This window comes from Nipponia nippon, unplaced genomic scaffold, assembly GCF_047370975.1.
Source record: "Nipponia nippon isolate SJK-2023a ecotype South Korea unplaced genomic scaffold, ASM4737097v1 scaffold_6, whole genome shotgun sequence".
Taxonomy (NCBI): domain Eukaryota; kingdom Metazoa; phylum Chordata; class Aves; order Pelecaniformes; family Threskiornithidae; genus Nipponia; species Nipponia nippon.
In genome coordinates this window covers 82,302,157-82,320,704 of record NW_028262380.1, presented here as the reverse complement: position 1 = coordinate 82,320,704, position 18,548 = coordinate 82,302,157, and the positions used below count along the sequence as shown (strand labels likewise).

Genomic DNA, 18,548 nt, shown 5'->3' with positions numbered 1-18,548 from the left:
CATGCGTCACACGGGAATCGCCAATCGTGAGCCAGGGCGGGAGTACATAACGGTCGTGTCGGGAGGCGGTTAGCTGTTTCTCTGTTTGTAACGGTTTATTTTAGTTGCGTAACCGTTTCTACTTGCTTTCGTGTGGTGATAGTAGGCTTTAACTTATTTTTTTCTACAATATAGTGTTTGGAGCGTTTTTTGAGTGTATGACGTGTTAAATAGCCGGTACCAGGTAATCCCAGGTGAAGTTATATCTGGGTTGGGTTGAGGGGGGTGTGTGTTTTCTGGGATTCCTTAGTGGGAAGGTTTTTACCTTTTCATCCTAAAGGTTTTCAGTGTGTAGCCTTATGAGGTAAAGACTATTTTCCTTTTCTTCTTAATTAGGGTTTTGGTTTTTAGGGCTTTAAACCTTTTCCCTTATTATGCGTTAATTTTTAGTTAAAATTGGGCATGGAAATTATTTTGGGGGATAGGTTCAAGCTCTGGTTCTTATGTGTGGTCATAGTGTTCTCAGGAAGGTTGTGTACTGAGCATAGCTGTTCTTGAGGGAGAAACAAGTTCCTTGGTAAGTTTTTTTTGTAACCTATGAGCATGTTAAGTCCTTCAGTTTTCATTAGTAAGAGCAGGACTCCTACTCTCAATGAGCAGTTGGGGTTTGTTTGGCAGGTAGTGGGAGGCAGAGAGGTGATTTTGCTTTAGTTCCACTGTATTTTTTTTATCTGTATTAATGACTTCATAAACTAGAGTTGTCTTATTATTCATAGGGATGATAACATCCAAGCTATTCGTCAAGTTCGGTAGCACAACAGGGGATAGAGTTAGTGTGTAGTGTTAAAGCTGGTTTAAACATTAATTGTTTTTGTAGTTTAATATTACATTTTCAAACGTTAGGATTTGTATGTAAAAATGTCATGTCAGCATATCTATAAACTCGGTTTTGTTTAAAAGAAATGCTTATCATCATATTGATGAAATTTCTTGGGAACCACTCTGATGGTAGGGTGTTTCCAAAACACTTATGTAAATCATGTTTTTCTGTGAATTGGATAGGGCGTGTTTAATTGCCTGGTGCAGTATTTAGGAGGTGTAATGCTGACCTTAAATGAGGTGGGGTGCCTTTTAGGGAGTAAGTCCTTATGTTAGTAGGATACTCCGCTTAACTTTCTCAGTGGATTTCTCGAACCTTGGTTGGAGTTAGTCATAAGGCAGAATTGCCCGTGTCACCAGTTTAGTTGGCTCAGTGCTGACTGGACTTAACTGGCAAGCGCCGTGTTGTGCTTCGCGGATATACTGAGAGGTGCAGCAACCTGTAAGCGCTGTCTTTTGTGAGTGGTGGTGGCTTCCACAAGCTGCAGTAAAGTGTTTTTCTGCCTCCTGTCTCTGGTGCTGCTGCTCTGTTGCATTCCGGTTATGAGATTAATAGTTCTTTGTCCTGATCGTGGATGCTGAGGCTTCTCTGCTGTTGGATCTGACCCAGGGAATATTTTCCCTGGTGGAGACAGGTTGTTTAGGGCCTGTAGATGTAATCTTGAATTTCATTTCAAAGGAGAAAATGTGTTTAGCGTCTAAAAATGGTATTATATGTGGCAGGCGCATGTACTTGGAGTAGGTGCCTTTCTCTACTGGTTTGCATATGTAATTTTGTTGTTTAAGTTAAAGCTGCAAGGTGAGCTGTACTTACCTGGTGGAAGCGGACGGGCTGTGTCAAGGTAGGATGGAGTTGTGGCTCTCTTGTTCAGCCTTGGCTATCTGGTCTTTGAGCAGGAGCAGCCCTGGTTTAACACAAAACTCAAGTACCGGCTCACTTGTTTGATCATGGGCTTCTGTGAAATGTCTTAAGCAGCAGGTTCTGTGAGGTATAAGTGCTGCTTTTTGAGGTTTCTCCTCCCCTTGGTCTCAAAATAGAGTGAGAAACTCTTCTCTTAAAGGAGTCCTTTAGGAGGCCACTTGATAGCATTTTGGTGAGTGACTTGGTGTAGCAGACATTGTCCTGTTGCTGGTTGGTGTGCTAAACGTTGTCACAGGAGGCAGAGAAGCTTGAGAGTGTGCTGGAGAACTGAGGGCACCAATAGTGCCCTGAGTGGCTTCAGGGCTTAAGTGGCTGCCCAGACCTTGTTGGGGTGAGCTGGCTGGAAATGAGGGTAAGATGCAGCTATGTTTCTCAAGTCCTCTAAACTGGAAATGTCTTAATAGGTACTCTTAAGGACAGTTACACAATGACATGCAGTAAAACCAAGGTATTGGTGCAACATACGCAGCTGGTTTCCTTTTGCCTGAGCTATGTTGAAGTCTCCATCACATACTGTGCAGAGCTTGTTCCTTGTGTTCCGATGTTGATGGTGAAACTCCCCCTTTGACTTCAACAGCTGATGCAGAAGTGCTGGGTTAGAATTATTGGTTTCATCTGTGTGCTGTACAAAGCTTATAGTGGAGCTTCTTATCCTTGACCAGATCTGCTTCAGATGACTCCCTTCAGATCACATGTTTTGTTTTGAACATCTGCCTAACACCTGGATAATTCAGGTAACACTACTTAGAGTCAGTTCTTGGACACAACACAGTGTTTCTCACACAAAGAGTAACTGAATGTATTGAGATAATGCACAGCTGAAGCACTGGAACTTTTGGGTTAATATTAAGTCTTGCTGGATGATTCTTATTAGGTTAAAGTTAAGTGAAGCTATCCCCGAAAAAGTTGGAATAGAAGTCCTGAAACAGGATAAGCTGTGCTGCAAAAAAAAAAAAATGGTAGGCCTGTGTCTGACCCTAACTTGAAATATTCAGGGTGTTCAGCTGATGTGGTGTTAGTGCTGCCTGCCAGAGAAGTGGAGGTGGGCAGATGGAGAAAGCTGTAGTTAATCCATTCGGAGGCATTTCAGAGCAGATGTGGAGCACCAAGGCAGAGCTTGCTGTCTGTCTCCCAGAGGACTACTTAACACCTGTAGAATTGGTCTGTAGGACTCTTGTGTGGTGCTTTCAGACAGGTTGTAGCTGAGAGTGTGAGTACATCATCTACTTGCTAAGCAGTGTAGCTGAAAAACAAGCCAAAAAGGTTGAGAGGTACTTGTGCTTTTTTGTCAGGTAAGATTTGTCTTGTGCGTAGCTATCAGTGATGTATTCGGCTTCTGGATCTGAGGCACCTGGAAGAATTTTTGCTTTATTTCCCTGTGTTGTACTTAGCTGTTGTGTTTCACTGTGTTGCTGGGTTATGAGTGCTGTGCAAATGGGGAATCACATGTTCAGGAAAGCTGATCTCCCTGTGGTGTGGGGAACATGGTGACTCTGTGCAGGTAGAGTTGTGAGGTATGGTGTCTTCTGCTTCCAAGGTTAGGAGAGAGGTTAACTTCAAGGCCTGTCCAAATAACACCTTCTGTTACTCACAACTATCAAAACAAATTCGTGTTGTCTCTTCATGAGAAATGCTGTCAAGTTTATTTTAAGTTAGGAATGCTGATCATGTTTGATTTTGTGTTTGGAACTGGAGTGGAGAAGCTCAGCTTCCTTTAAAGAAGCTATCATTGCTTTTATATATATATGCTAACAGAGGACATGTGGTTTTGAGGTTTTAGACTCCTTTTTATGGATGGAAGTTAAAAAGATGAAATGCAGGTCAAGGTTGCTGATCCTCATAATGTTATTGAATTTCTTTCTGTTAGAGCAGCTGTCCTTTAAGTCTTACCTATTTGCAGGTGGTAAAAATCAACTTTGTGTTTTGCTTCTGCTAACAGCAGTCAAAGGAACAGACTTTTTTGATGGAAATGTTTGTAATACAAGTCAGCGTCTTCAAAAAAAAGAGGATGCTAAAGGTGGTAGAGTGATGGGAATGGGTAGTCAATAATGAGTATTTTCTGGGGAGTCTCTTGGTGTTGCTGATCTAATGCTGTTCTACCACTAACAGCCTTCTGATTTCAAATGTTTTTCAATGTGTTCAAAGTACAAATTAGAGACCAGCGGAACAACACATGTGCAGAGTTTCTTTTTCCGAAGTGACTGCTTTAGCTATCAGGTAGTTTCTGAAACGCACAAATATTGAAGGTTACCACAGAAAAGCTACTTGGGAACAGTTCTGTGACAGGAGTGTAATAAAATTGATATCTTTGTTGGTAGCTTAATAGTTTTCTTCTTGAAGTGCTCGAGATGACAATGAAGCAGTGTTAATGGACCACTTGAAAACCACTTAGCAAGAAAAATGGTATAATTTTGTATTTTCTCCTGATATCTGCCTTCTTTCTCTTATGCCCTTAAGTACTAAGGCTAATGGCAATACAATGTTTGTGATTAGAGCTTTCCATGCTTGTCTGTGTGCAGCTATGTCATTCATGAGATGTCTCATGAAACAAGCTGAGTGACATGAAATCAGGTGACTGCTGCGGACACTGGAGGTGTCACAGGTCACTGAAAGTGGGACTAGGGGTTCCCAGAGAGGGTGTAATACCCCTTCCCTTCTTCCTGACCTAGCCAGGACCGACAGCTGTCCTGGAAAGCACAAAGTGTTGTGGGGGGCAGCATTCAAAAGCTGAAGACTGTTTTGGAGTAGCTTAAATAACCTGTGCTTGAAGTAACTTTAACTCCAGTGTACTCAGCACCTGTTCTTTAGGTTTTTATGCACTTGAAAAGATATTTCAGGATCTATCTGTTAATTCAGTTATTTGTACCAGCTGCAGACTTTTTTGCTGACCTATATGTCATTTTTAAATCCTGGTACTGCAGGGCTTGCAGTAGCCTACAGTAATAGAGTAAGGCATTCTGTATTATCCCTTTCAGGGACTGCAGCTGCCTGTGAGGGCCAGGTCAGCTGGAAACAGTACTTGCTGTCAGCTCACTTTGAGGTCTTAGAGGGAGGAGGAAAAACCACTTCGCTTTACCATGCAGGATTGACTGAGGCTGTTACTTGGAATATAGAGCACTTCAGAAGCTCGTGTTGCTCAGGGATGTGGTGTTGGGTATGCAGATAAAATCCCAGTTTGTTTTCTCCTGGTTTTGATATGCATTTACAGGAGTAACTCACTCTGGGAATACCACCCACTCAACAGACTGTACTGCAGACCCAGGCCCAGCAAGTCCCTGAAGCTGGACGAACAGACGAAATGAGTTGAGGTAGAAGGAGTAAGATTAGGCAACACATTATGACGGCCTGAATCTTTTTCTGTCACGACTTGAAACTGTAAGGGGAAAAGGCTTTGCCTCCCTGATGAGTAGCTGTTTTCTAAGTGGGTAGTGAACATGAGTCTTCTGGCCCCTTTTCTGACAGCACTGCTGTTAAGTTGCCACCACCAGATGTCTGCACTGAACAGAAATGAAATGCAGCTTGAGACTCAACCCTAGCAAAAATGGAAACAGCCAAGTGGCAGGGAGGGGAAATGCCAAGAGTGTGGTGGGAAGGGCTCTCTTCCAGGCCTGGACACCCTTGAGGCCAGAATGATTTTCAGGTGTTTCTTGTCCATATGTTGTTTCCCAGTCCAGGACTAAGTTCATGTTAACAGAACTGGATGCTGAAGTGAGGAGGCCTTGTGGTCTGGAGAGCGGGAGAAATGTTCCTCCTGTTTGGGATGTTCTTGGTGTAGAACTTGGTGGGTAGACCAATTTGGTATTGGCATTGTGGGCTTGTGGTTATTTAATCCATAGGTGGCAATATGTCTCTGTTGTTTACAAGGGCTCAGGGCAGAGTAGTGGGTAGAAGACACTTGCATTTGGGTGTTGCAGCATGATAGGAAATGAGCAGCTGGACCGAAACCAAGCTTTGCTGTGATGCATGCGTATTGGGGTCCTGTCTGGCCACAGGTCTGTGCAGCAGGTAGAGACTCTGCAGGTTTCGGGGCCCTGGTGTCCCACCCTGCATGTACCTGGCCTAGGTATCCCTGAGCTGTGCCCCTTAGTTTCAGTTTGGGACCTAGCCTCCAGCTCTGGGTCCTTGTTCACTGGCTGTTGCATCAGAGTGAGTCGTGCTTGCTGATGAGATCAGAGAAGGCAGTGAGGCCCTGGGATGTTGCATTGGCTCTGCAGCTCCCTTGTGGCCTACACCTTGCGGAGGTAAAGAAATGTACAGCTGCGAACTTCATTTTTTGCGCCTTTTTGTTTCCTTCTAGTGGAAAAGTGTGCCTGCTCAAGTGTTTCTTCACTGCAAATAGAAGAACATAACCCTAAGATGTCTCAGGATTGGTGTGAGCCCTACTGTTCTGTTGGTGTCACCTGTTCTTGGTACAGACACCCCTCCTCCAGTTGCTGTCCACTTGCCGAAGTATGGGAGCATTGCAGAACCAGGAGGATCCAGGTGAAACTTGATTTCTTTATTTTAAAGGAGATAAGAGGTGGGGGGTGCAGGCAGCTGGAAAAAGTGTTTCCCAGGCAAGAAGGCAGAGTGAGCAGGGAAAACTTCAGTGGTCCGGATCCCAACAGCCTTGTAGAGTGCTTGCTTGATGTGGTGCTAAGACAGACAGCCCATTTGCATGGCTAGTAAGCGGCCACTGACTTAGTACGGAGTAGATACGGCTTCAGGACTGTCACCTATCACATCTCTGTTCCAATTTGTCTTGGCCTGTGGAGCTGGTTTGGGTTCAACTGTAACAAGCAAAAGGAACTGTATCATTTCTTTATTGAGCAGGTACTGTTGCTTAAGCTGATAGACTTTGGTTTTACCCTTCTGTAGCTTAAGTGTAGCAATGCTTTACCTAGGTTGCAGTCAAGTGTGTTGCTACTGTGTAGAGCCGAGAGGTTTTTGTTACTAGTTAACACTGTAGTGTAGGAGGCAAGCCTGGTGTGATAGCAGAGGCCTTGAAAGACAAGATATATTAAGCAGTGTGGAGAACAGGGCTGATGAGGAAGGGGCACAGGATGACACCACAAACCCTGGGGTTATAAGCAACTCTAAAATAGTCAAAGAAATGAAAATCTGGGAGCTGGTCAAAATGACTTTGAGAGTTTTAAAGAGAACCAGGAAAAAACATCGTGTATCCCATGTGTTTTTGCATGTTGTGGGCTGGAGGATAACTGAGGAGCAACATTTGACTTAAATGTATGCAGACAGCCCAAAGAGCAGCGAGAAGGACAAGATGCTGTGTACATCATGTTTTTCTGATGAAGCTTTGAAGACAGATGGCTTGGGTTAACCTGTTTACTAAATTAAGTCGGTGACATCAGAACCTAGAGGGGTGGTTGAAGGGTAAGCTTAACAGAAGAGGAAGGGGTAGAAATGAATTATATTATGATAATATGATAATTAACTTCTGTCTAACTCTTTAGTTAGTGCCCTTGGGGATTTGTCCAAATTAGAGGGAAAGGTAGTGCTCTGCACTGCAGGTGGGTCACGTGTGGGCTGCCTGGCCTTCCCAGGCTCACTGATGTCCCAGCGTAATCCCAGTGACACGCGAGGGACTGGCACAAGCACAGCCCTGAAGAAGCACACAGCCATTAGCTGCTGTCTTCCTAGTCACAGATGTGCTGTGTGAGGTGTTGGTACAAGGCTGTTAACTCAGAGATGTTGATGTTTACACTGCAGGGGCTTCATCTTTACAGGATTGTTTCATTTTCTATTTGGATAAGCATAAGAGCTTGTTCTTTATCCATTAGCTATTTGGTGTATTGTGTCAAGCAGAGCATTGGCTCTGTTCCTCTTTTGGAATTTAGCTTTTGGTGTTACAATTTGTTACCAGAGGCAGAATGACATCAATAATTGGTGGCCGATTACCATCGGATTGACCATCATAAGGTTGTTCTCAAGGACTGTAACAGCAAGGCTCACTAAGACGTGTCACATTAATTAATGACAAAGGGGGTTTATGAAGTCATCAGGAAGTGCAGGAAATCTCAAATTATTAGAGCTATTAATTCATAATGCCAAAAAGGACTATTGACCACTGGGGGTAGTTTTTCTTGATTTAGCGAGAGCCTTTGACCCTGTGAGCTGTTCTCGCATCCTTCTGGCTTTTCAACAGAAGGATATGGACCATGTAATTATTGCCCTGATAACAAACTTGTATCTTAACATCAGCACTTGTACTGACCTGAAGAATGAGGGGTTGGATCCTATTGGGATTTGGACTGGTGTAGGACAGGGTGATCCCAATCCTCAGCTTTATTTAATTATCTCTGCACACCCTGCTGTGCAAGCTGGAGGAGGAAGGAAGTGGTTGCCAACGTTGTTCAACAAATATAACAACTATGGCTTTTGCAGATGACCTGGTATTATTGTGTAGATCATGGGAAAGAATGCAGAAAACTTAAATTTTGGAGCTGTTTTGCAAACTAACTGGCCTCAAGATGCGAGGGGAGAAGTGCTGTGGCTTTTACATCTGGCTGGTATCCAAGGGCTATGGAATTTCCAGCTTTGAGAAGTATAATATCAGTAACAAATGGTGAGATTTTTAGAGGCTTTCTCCACAGAAAGCTCCGCAGTGTTACAGCTAAGAGCTAATGCCTACCCCACAAGAGACTTCTTAGCAAGGGGCAGACAAGAAATTAAAATGCAATTGTGCCAACGTTGTTGGGCCAAAAATGGGACCTGTTTGCCTATTATCGGGTACTGCCCTGTGGTATGAGACACAAGGATCAAGAGAAATAACCAGGTATGTGAAGTATGGGAGGATGAGGCCAGAAAGGAGTGGCTGCTCTAAGAGGAGCCAAATGAACTATTTAAGCCAGACCTGGTATTTGTTAAAGGAGATCAGGTCCTAGTAGTAGAGATCACACGTATGAGAGTAAATCAACATCTTTGGTGGATGCCAAATATCAACACTTGAAAAGATCAAAATCAAAACCTGATGAACACCAACACCATGAAATTTATGGTGTTTCTGTTATGGGCACATGGAAAATGGTATCAAGGCAATTACGCGTTATTGAAAGGATTAGTACTCTCCAGTTCCTGACAGGAAAAGGTTGCTCATTTATCAAATCAGGTGTTAGTTTTTTCAGTAGATATTGTACATATATTAGTTAGTTGAGCATGGACTGTTTTAAAATATTAATGGAATGAATTGTAATTTGATTACTGAATGAATTATAAATGAACTGATCCTTTCTAAGGTGAGAGCCCAACCCCCCTGGCGAGTGCCAAGGGTGGCAAAAGCTTAGGTGAAAGGGCAAGTGTGACAATTAGGGTTCTGATAGCATGTAGGGATGATAACGGGCTTGGAACCATGATGTGTCATCTACCTTGCCTAAAGACATTAGTTACCGATCTTGACCATGGTGGATGGGTCACCTTTACTTAACCTGGTTAAGGAACATGTATAACTTGATGTATGTTTGATAAATATAGCTATTCAGTTAGTGCTCCCAGGATTTGTCTGGATTAGAGGGAAAGATGGTGTGACTGGCACAAACACAGCCTTGAAGAGGAGGCTGATGGCTCTGTGCTGCCTTCCTAGACACAGACCTGCTGTGTGAGGTGCTGGTACAAGGCTGTTCACTCAGAAATGTTTGTTTACTCTGCAGGGGCTTCATCTTTACAGGGTTATTTCATTTTCTATTTGGATAAGCATGAGAGCTTGTTCTGGATCTGTTAGGTACTTGGCATATTGTGTCAAGTAGTGCATTGGCTCTGGTCCTTTCTTCAAGCTTACCTTTTGGTATTACTGTATCTAGTCTTTCATCTATGAGCATGGAACTTGAACGTGGAAATCCATACTTGGAGTTTTGTTATACTGCTATTCACAAGAACTGATGAAATGACAAGTTGCAGGTAACCTGCTTTTATTTGTTGTTTGTAGAACTAGCTTTAGTGCTAGCAGCTATGTGCAAGTTGAAAAGAGAGGAATATAAGGAGGCTGGAAAGATACCCCAGAGTTTTGTTGAAGTAAAACGGGATTAACTTTTCCAATGTGTCTGAAAAGCTTGTTTTGGTTTTGCTTTAAAAGAAAAAAAAAAATTAAGTGCTTCTAAAGGTGTTAAATCGCTTTTAATGTAGTTTTGGTGAGGTGTTTACTCAGTGCCTTTGTTTGAGGTGCTGTTGAATGAATAGGTGCCCTTAATTTACCTATAAGGTAATAGTTTTAACAGCCTCTCACAGCTTGTATTGCAGATTCTATTCTACTGATACCTAACAGATTGGTGGTGTTCCTGAAACAAGCATTTCTTCCTGCAATGACAGGTCACAGGTGGATGCAGGGTTTGTGATGTGTGCTGTGACAGAAGCCATGTCTCAGCTCTGCAACCTGCACAAGGCAGAGTCTTCACCTGGACTGTCCGTGCCTGTGATGAAGCCGTGTTGCTGGTCTGCCTGCCATTGTCCTCGTACACAAAGCATCTCATGCAGTTTGACCTGTTTTCAGAAGCAGAGTAATAGCAGGGGAGGCTTGGAATCTGCTTGCTGTTGCACAGACGGCCCTCACTGACGGGATGGTTATTCTGATTCTCTGTTTGACACTTGCGAAGCACTGAAGGGGCCTTAGCTGCACAGGTAACAATACTTAATGGAAAAGCAAGGCCAGGGGTGTTCTGGCTTCAGAAAGACAAATTCAGTTATCCTTTTCATTGTATGGTATGTTGAGTTTGCACAGCAGGCCATAGTGTTCAAGTTAATATATTGCTCCTTTTTGAAAGGATATAAAATAGTCCAACTTGCATAGAAAAGATACAACTGGGTGCGAAGGCTTGGGGCAGTTGGTAAGGTTCTACTTGCCAGAAGGAGCATGGCAAGTGTAGCACTGCAAAATATCCAGAAAATGATAAACTGTTTCTGATGAGAAAGCAAACTTTGCTCAGTGGAGCAAAGGCTATGGGGAGGGTGTTTGCTTCAGCTGTCCTAGGTGACTTAATTAATCCTTTCTGAGGTGCCAGTGCAGTGTGTAGTCTGCAGTGTAAGTGCTTGCAGAATGACACTGATACACAGCAGCACAGCAGATGCAACTACAGCTGTGTTTGGCTGAGATGAAATGTTGCAGGCATTAACATGAAGAATGAAGCTTTTTCTCCTGAAAATGAGAGGCATGGGAAGAAGCAAAGATGGTAGAACAAGGACAATAGTGGAAACTATTTGCTAAGTGAACTTGTAAACTTGTTGGCCAACCCCGGAGGTACAGCCACTTCAGTAGCAGAAGGCCTAGCCTGAGCTGTACAGCCATGCAAACAGAAGAGGCACAGCTTAATTCAGGCTTACTGCATCTGCTTGCTGGCTGAGTCAAGCAGGTTGAAGGCCTGGAGCTACACAAACCTTCTATGTTGTGCTGCCTGCTGTTTCAACTTTTCCTCTCAGCTTGAACTGCGTGTGACTCCTGGACTGGGTCAGCTTGTGACAGAGGTGGTGCCGGTTCCCATGTGTTTGTACTGGGTGTTCGGAGGAGGAAGGGATGGGTTCAAAACTTGGGTGCAGGGAGAAAACTTCCCCAGAGTTAAGCTTTGGGTTGTTTACACGCTTGGTGCTCTTTCAGTGATGGTAGGGACCAGTGAAGTAGGTGGATATGTAACTCTGAATGTGTTGAAACAGCCCAGTTGCTCGCTGAAGTATGCTTTCAATGTATCCTCTGACTCTGCCTGGTATTGGATCTAATAAAATACTGCCGTTGCTAACTAGTGCTGAAAAGCTTATCTTTCCTCTCTGCTTGTGAAACTTTTAGCTATTGCATCCAGCACATGCATATAACTGAGCATGTCTCTTGTCCTCCACATCTGTCAAGTAATGATGGCTCTGGGGCTTTATGTGCGGAATATTAATCTTTATAACAGCTGGCTAACAGGAAATTCTGCATGATAGGGTGTTTTAACACTTGACTTAACCACATGGTATATAAATGTGAGGTTGTACGCTGTGTTCATGAGCTGTACTTGGAAGGCTTTGCTTGTGCAATTGTAGTATAGTTCAACTAAGGAGCTTGTGCCTTTCTGAGGAAAATAATAGGCTTTGGCCTCAGAGGAATAATTTGGTGTTAACGAATGACTTCAAAAACCTCAGAAAACCATGAATTCTTGGTCTTTTAAACAATTGTCATGCCAAAATGTAGGCATTCCTACAAGAATATATGGGACTAGAGTGGTTTTTGCTCTACTTCCATCTAGTTAAAATGATTCTACATTGCTTTAATCACTTCTATCCTGAATCAGAGTCCATGCTCTAATGTAAGCCTGTGTTTCAAGTTAATGCTGGTAATCGCTTCTACTTAACAACCTGGTAAGGTGTGTGGGCTGATGCAGGGTGATTTTTACAGATCCTACCCTTGCTTTTCCAATCTGCTCCTCGGTGGCGATGGGTCTGCTGCATTGCTGTCACCAGATGGATGGCACACAAGTATCACTGCTGTGGAGAGGGTTGGTTCATTCCTGCCTGGCTGTGTGTTCCTCAGCGGGCCTGCCTTGTGAGAGGCTCAGACTGCGGACTGCCACATCATGCAGGTCTGTAAGTATGCCCTGGCTTCCACTTCCAGTTGAATATACTTGAGTTCAAGACAGCTTTGGTCTTTATGTCAACATATATGATCTGACTGCTGGTCACTGCTACCTCCACCTTGCCCATGAAGGCTATGCCTTTGGGAGGGGGAAATGAATCTGGAGTGACTTAGTTGGTTGGCACAGTCTGATTCCATCAAGTTGTTTTCATGCTTCGCTTCTGAGAGCTAGTTGATGAGCTCTGTGGTCTGAAAGGTAACAGTGGAATGAGGCTGACCTTTTAGTGGCCAAAAGGTTTTCTGTTGGTTTCAAAGCACTTAGCCTTCATGTTGTTCTCCAGTACCTGTGTGGATGAAGAGTGAACTTACCTGTTCAGTAGGGTGGTTCTGCTCTTTCTGAATGAATTACCAAGTAACAATTTCTCTCCCCTAAACTCGAGGGAAGCAGCCTTGCTTACATGAGTTAGCTTTAAAATATTAACAGATTTTTAATATCTGAAATGTGTAAGTCCTGTTGCAAACTGCAAGTCTCATGGAAGGGACCTCTATGTTGTGGGTATTCTTTCCACAGATCAGACCTAATTTATGTTAAACATTTAATGGTTTAAGGTCATTTCTGCTTGGTTGTTACAGTTACCAAAAACTCAATTCTGCTACAAAGATTTTTCAAGATAAAAAAAAATATAGATGTGAACTTGGCAGAAAAGGAGCAGTGGAAAAAAGCAGAAGTAAACACATGAAAGCAGAAACAAAAAAAAAAAATCGCTGCTGGATGCTGGCATCCTTGCCTTTGAAGATGGGTTTTGTAATGCGTTGAAAGGCAGTTTCCCTGCCTCTGGTCAATGGTGCCTACACACTACCTGAAGAATAACATGTGCAGAGAGCAGCAGGCAGGAACAGCTTTTGAGATGTAAGCTTTGATTTTGCTTCCTACTTAAAGCACACAGAAAATGTGTCCTGGACTACCTGTTTGTTCACCTATTCTTTAGCTTGAAATAGCCATAGCTGACTCAAAATTCCAGGAAAGCTGTACTTGCTGTACTGGCCAGAGTGACAAGCAGCTCAAGCTGTTTGCTGCCCTTTTGTTTACAACCTCAACCTCAGTTGCTTATGACTCTGAATAATCATGCATTGCATTTGCTAGGTCCTTGCTTTGGGTTTTCTAAATGTGGAAATAAGGTTTTCTGTACCTGAAATAAATCTGGATGATCTGTTGCAAGAAATATGTTCCCATTGTTTAGAATTGTTTGCAAGTTCTCTTGCCAGAATAATTGCAATGAAAGAATGGAAATGAAGAAAATAGCCCTGACTAGGATGCAAGTGTGCCTCTGTCAAGCAGTGGCTGCTTGGTGGTTGTTCTCCAGAGGCCTGGTCCAGTACGGTCTCCTCTTTGGTGCTGCTGATGGCTCGTTCTTCAGTGTTCAGCCTGGCTGGTGGCCAGACGGACATGTGTTGGCTTGACTTGGTGAAAGGTTGAGTAGAGACTCTTGGCTGATAGGATTGGGGCAGGGGCTGGTGGTGATGCAGGACCTGGGCGGTTACCTTAAGCTTCAGTCCCGGTGGTACGTGAGTATGAGGTGGAAAAACCCATTCCTGCTGGTGATAAATGGTCTGAATTCACTTGCTGGCTGAGCAGGACTTGGTGTTGCAGAATTTGTTAGCCCTGATGCATGAATCCTTTCCAGTCCGCAAGGCCTTACTCAAAAGGTTGTCCCCTGCCTCCGTGACCTGAGCAGATGTTACTCTTCCAAGCCCCAGATGCTATTTCTAGAGTCCTGTGTTCAGCTCTTGCAGTAACCTACTGCGAACATCTTTGTGTTGCAGCTCAATAAAGTCAATTTCGGTGTTCATTGTGTGTGATTTTTGGATGTAATAAAACTATTTGCTTCCCTACTCTGTCAATTACTTGAAATTATTCCCTTGCACACACTTTGTTTTCAGTTTAGTTTGTTTTGGTCAGAAAAGGGGCTTAAACCATGACCCTTCCTACGTAGTGGAGAATCAGCGTATCCACACAGGGGCTCTGCACAAGATTTCTATGAGGTAGCAGGCTATTGACTGTAACCTTAATCCTAGTTCATAACACAGGTAGAAGCTAATGCTTGTCTACTTAGTCTAACAGGCTAAGGCATTTAGGTGTAGGATAAGGCATATTTAAGTCAGGAGCTGGTAATATACCTGATAAAGGCCCACAGTGAGAAGAAAAATAGTAGAGTGGACTGTTTGATTGAATTAGCCAGCAGCTTGACAAATGAGCTTGTACTTGAAACATTAAACAAGAAGCAAGAGATAAAAAGTTAAGTTTTTTTTTTAAATAAGTAAAAACACAAGCATGATAAAACACTACTTGTTGTTGTGTAGTAGTACCAGTGGGGGGAGAGAAACTGTACTGCAGCAAGTTTCAGTACTGAACAAAAGCCCCAGCTCTCAGAAGGGCTGGCTAAGGACTTGTTCCCTTCTTGCCTTAGCACTGTACGAGAAGCTAGGACGTGGACCACTCCTTAAGCGCAGAGGGAGAACACGTAGGGATGGAAATGCTCTGCTTGCCAGCTGCTGCCTCTTCCTACAGTTGTTCCTTTTGTTGCTATTTCTTAATTGGTATGGCATTTAAGGGTTAATTCTGACACAGCAAGGCCCACAAATAATCCTCTTTTCATGTCCTCGCTGAGCTCTGAAACCATGCAGAGAATTTAAGGTATTTACAAGCCAGTGTGTTCGCAGCTTATATCTGCCTGTCTGTCCTGTTCTTTAACTGATTCTGGAAACAGGGCTGTGGGGTTTTTTTTTTTCTTTCTTTAAAAATAAGTGGTGTGGTAGCTGCCCAGGATCTCCACTAGAAATACCAGGCCTGGATTTTATTAGTTGCAGCCAGCACAACATGGGAAACTGATGGTGAGCCAAAAAGGTAACAGCAAGCTGTAGATGTAGTGCCTTAGCGTACTATGCACAATATGAGGGGAGAGTTGGAGAATGTTAACGAACAGGTATTGATTTTTCCAGCTTGCTTTGTGTTGGTATAAGAAGAAAGCAAGAACGTACTTCTTGTCCAGTTTCATCGGTGATGTGAACTTTGAAAACATGCGATGCTAAATGTATCTGGGGCATGATTACTATCCTTGTTTTGATTAATCATTTTCTCCTTTGTTCATGGGCCTTAGTACCATTCTCTTTTGAGACAAGCAAAGAGCTACTTCAGCACAATAGCTAATTTGATCACAATCCAGTGATGAATCAATTCAATGAGGGGAAAAAGTGCAAAGAGCATCCAACTGCAGAGAAGTCTTTAGGAAATAAGAGCAAGTAACTGACCGTGTTTACGTGCGTTTCCTTTCGTTATCCTTCGTGTTTTCAGCTGGGCTGGAGAGCCATGCATAGCCTGTGGTTATCATACGAGAGCGATGTCATTAAATTTGTCCAAAATTTCTGAAAGGCTAATCATAAATGCTCATTTTTGAACAGGAAAGGTCACTTTAATTTTGCATTTTAAAAGTTCTTCATAGGTGCTGTCCAGGATTAGCATCCCTGTGGTTATACAGTATTTACGTTAGAGGAAGCTGAGCATTTGCCTTATCTGTACAGGTCAGATGTATTCGACATCACAGAATTGGTGTGGACTGGCAAGGCAGGAACACACTTCTGTTTTCTGACGTGTCTTGAAACCTTTCTACGTCATGTTTCTGAGGTAATTATCGTCATGATTTCCCCCTATAATTGATGTTGGTGGATTCTATCATAGGGGTTTGTTTTTTTTTGTTGCGTGGGTTGTTGTGTTTGGTTTTTTTTTTCCCCTCAGCCTTGTGGTCTTGAATGGTTTGGACAGAAAAGGTTCAAATACAAAAGTCTGGGCTGTTTATTGAATTGAGGTGGTCGCAGAGAGATGCGTCACTACCGGTGTCGCTGAGAAAGTGCTTTGGTTCCCTTACTGCCGTGTGACAGGGAAACTCTCTGACTGAACAATCTCTGCTGAAAGAGGGGAAAATGCTTCGACTGTGTGTCTTGTAGCACAGCTCTGTGACCAACCAGACAGAATTCAAATATGGGTGCTCTGAAAGACTTGGAAGCATTTGCAGAAAGTTTTTGTTGTCTCTTATTGGGGGAGAATTTTTGACTCCCATTTTACTCATTGATTTTTGTCTTCCCTTGTTTCCGACAGCTTAGATCGTTGCAGCGTGCTGCCCAAGCACTGCACGTGGCGGATGCTCTTGTTTCTGTTTGTTTCTGGTTCAGTGTTTGTGAAGCATTCCCTGTGGTCCAGCGTGCTAGACATCTGTTACTTTGTCCGATGTAAAATGGCAAAGGATTGAACAACTAACGAGGTGGGGTATATAATGAAAAACCAACATCCCGCCTGCCCCAACCGCCTGTGCTGAAACGGCATCGAGTTTAACAGTGGTGCGGGTTAACCTAGAGGGAAGCTGTTACTGGATACGTTTCGATTTCCCTTTCTGCTGGGGATTACCTCAGTACGAAGATGACATTTTTAAAACTGCAATTTGGTCTTTCGTGTGTCTTCTGAGAAAAGGTAGAAATGAAGAGGCACGTGAAAAAGTTCATTTTGGGATTAATGCTATTGGAGTAGTCCTACAGAAAAGTATGCCTCATTCATGAAGTCAATAAAAATATTATAGATACGGTATATTGCACGTGTTTGCAATTCAGAAACTGAGGGATAGAGTCAGACCCTTTGGTCATGCAAATTTTTGTAGTCTCCTTTTAATGGGGTCGAGATCATTTACGTGAGCTGATCAACCTCAAAAACATTCAAGGGGACTTTATGACCCCCTAAATGAGCATTTATCTCCTCTCCTCTTCCTTTTGCATCTCGCTGGCATCACAACTTGCATTTTCACTTTCTCTGCCTTTTTCCCTTCGCTGCCTACAGCTGAGAACTGAAAAAAGCTTTCAAAATGTATGAAGCCAGTGATACAGTACAGCTTGTTCTAAACCGCTGCCTGGAGGCAGATTTAAAGGCATCAGAAAGAGCAGCTATGAAAGGAAGCTCACGGAGGCACAACGGAGTAATGAAATCAGAGCTGCTCTGTTCTTTGCATTTTGATAGAGGCTGCTCGTTAACAGATGAAGGATTCGGTAGCAACAGAATTTGCATTCTAGCTTGCCTGAGTGTATCGCATCTGTCCAGAGGATGACTCTGGCTGGAAAGCTTTCAAGAGCAAAATTACTTCAGACCTTCTGTGTGTATTTTACATGAGAGAAAACTTTAGGAGTTAAATTTAAGTGATGTTATCTGGATTTATCTGTCCAACACATTAAGAAGCAGCCTTTGTTCTTACTATCGATAGCGCTTGTTTGCATAACAGCAGGAATACGCTTCCTCTTTGTGCACGCTCGGCATGCGTCTACTTCAACAGCGCTCCATACATCTGTACCTATCTGTAATGGAGCTTTGCCTACTGGGGCAATGCAGGAATTTCAGCTAATTTCTCTTCCATCTCTTCAGTTCTGCAGACCCCTTTTGGCCTGAGGCGCAGTCTGCTTTGCACCCGTCTCGCAGGATGATTCATTCTTTTTGGTTTCTTGGTGGGTGTTTAAGTCAAATTCAGCAGCATGGGTCATTAGTCATGAGATGAGGAAGGATTTTACTGAAATTACTTCACTCCCTAGTGGTGATAACTATATTCTGTGATACCTTCTTGAATCAGATCCAGGGTCTGTGGCTCCCGTACAACCTTGCCGGCTCAGAAGATCCTCTCTTTTCCTGCTTTGTTAGACTCGGGACTTCCAGCATCTCCCTGACACGTCCATCGCTGACAGGTACGCCCACAGGTTGCTCGCTGAACCTGCCCTGTCTGTCCTCCAGCCCAGCCTTTCTGAGGGGCAGACCCCGCTGGCTGAACCTTCAGATATCCCCTGCTGCTGGCAAGGGGGGCGTTAGTTTTGAGGCGAGTACCAATCCCTGAACAGCAAGGAAGGGAGAGGGCTGAGACGAGGGTTACGGTCAGATGGAGACGTCTTGCAAAGCCTCCAGGAGCAGACTATGGGCCTGGTTAGGCAGGGCTAACTGCCTTCTCATTGGCTGTGCTAAGAGGTATAGGTCGTTAATTATTTGTGAAAGAGAGTCTAAGAATTGGTTTGAGGGTTTAGGACAGCAGGAACCCAAGTTCTCTGCTTATTTCCAGATCTTACAAGGATGACGGCTAATGCAAGAATGGTTGACAGCCTCTAAGTGGGGGTTGGTGCAAGCACCGGTCATGGGAATACGGATGCAGTTCTGGTTTGGGG

The 18,548-nt window shown here is 43.5% G+C and overlaps 1 long non-coding RNA gene across 1 annotated transcript; it reads left to right on the top strand.

Annotated features, from left to right (window-relative positions):
• Positions 1 to 93: 93 nt before the first annotated feature.
• On the top strand, positions 94 to 10,931 carry LOC148051626 (uncharacterized). The gene is made up of 3 exons (XR_015700107.1): positions 94 to 223; positions 6,078 to 6,262; positions 10,079 to 10,931. It is a non-coding gene; the product is annotated as an uncharacterized LOC148051626 (long non-coding RNA).
• The last annotated feature ends 7,617 nt before the right edge of the window (positions 10,932 to 18,548 follow it).